Source organism: Dendrobium catenatum, unplaced genomic scaffold (genome assembly GCF_001605985.2).
Source record: "Dendrobium catenatum unplaced genomic scaffold, ASM160598v2 fragScaff_scaffold_980, whole genome shotgun sequence".
In the NCBI taxonomy this organism is placed as follows: domain Eukaryota; kingdom Viridiplantae; phylum Streptophyta; class Magnoliopsida; order Asparagales; family Orchidaceae; genus Dendrobium; species Dendrobium catenatum.
In genome coordinates, this window is record NW_021319442.1 from 999,178 (window position 1) to 1,000,724 (window position 1,547).

Sequence of the window (1,547 nt, forward strand, 5' to 3'; positions counted from 1 at the left end):
TCCTCATAGGCCAGATTATCCGGACTCTACCCGCAGGCATGGGAGATGTCTTATAGCAAGGAGAGAAGAATGCATTAAGATGCATGCGACCCCGGACGATTCCGGCAGTTCCCTAGGTTCGTTAAGTTTCTATGTTATTTAAACTTAAATTTTTAGAAATTAGTTAGGAGTATAAAACAGTTTATAGTCCTTAGAAGAGCCTATCGAATTCCAGGCGAAAACAAAATTGACATGCAAGGAAAGAAACCTAAGAAAAGCTGGTAATTTCTACTGCGCAATCAGGTAAACACATCAATATAAATCCAACAAATCAAGTAAATGTCCATAGGCCAACTGCCCTTTAATTACAACCCAGGGTATGCAGAAAGTAAAGTGGCCGGGTACCACTACCAACAACCCGGATTTCTAAGCCTATGACAGACGCCAACAACTTTGAGTAGGATATTGGGTCTTCAATCTTTAGCTTTCTGGATGTCTTCTCCTTGGACTCCTTGGAACTCTCCTCCTTGGACTCCTTGGATCTCCTCCTTGGACTCCTTGGAAATCTCCTCCTTGGACTCCTTGGATCCGTCGTGACTTGAATATCCAAACAAAGAGACAATTCCCCCTTGATAGGGAGCATTGCCTTTTCTCTTTGGGTATCTAAAGCCATACAACTCGGTCTTCCAAATGGAAGAAGACTCTCCCCTTTAAGGATGCCTTCTTCTTTTGGAATCCGAGTCGGGTAAGAATATCCCAACTCAAGGTTGTTTTCACAACTCTTAACAATTTATTACAAACAACTGGTTTACATCCCAATTTTTTGAATAAATATTAATAATTGGTCAACACGAAGCCATGGACATCATTTTACCAGCAATTATCACATAAGAGTCTTCTTTTTCTCCATGAACCAATTTGTTTCTACTTTTTCGAATAAGAAAAACAATAGTACAATAAATATTTGCAATTAAGGAGTTAATACATGTTAAACTCCTTAATCTTTGTGTACATTTTGGAAAGTTGGAGAAGACCGGGACTTGGAATCCCCATTTATTTAACACAGTAATGATATCCTTTAATTTTCCACAATTCAAAGCAATATGATTGATATCTTCCACCTTCTCACACCCTCTCGGGCATCCACAATAGTTGAGAAATCTTCTATACATCAAGAAAGTGTTGGATGGAATAGCATCATTATATAATATCCACCAAAAAAACTCTACTCGGGGTCTCAAATGAATTTTCTTCATCCAGCTCCTTGCTTCCATACCAGAATCGTAGTTCATAGCAGCTTCTTGAGCCATCGCAAAAATTGTCTTACCTGCATCCTTCATCTTCAACTCAATTTGATCCATATCCTTATCAGCACAAATTGGAACTTATGATATGAGTTCAACCAGATGCTTGCCAAAAAAGTTATGAAGAAGATTTACATTCAAAACTCCATTTGCAATAAAGTAACTAAGATCATACTTTATACTTTCTAAATCAACTACAAACGTAGGCCACTTAGAAATATTTTTATCCAATATCCAGGTATCATGTAGACAATTTATAGAATT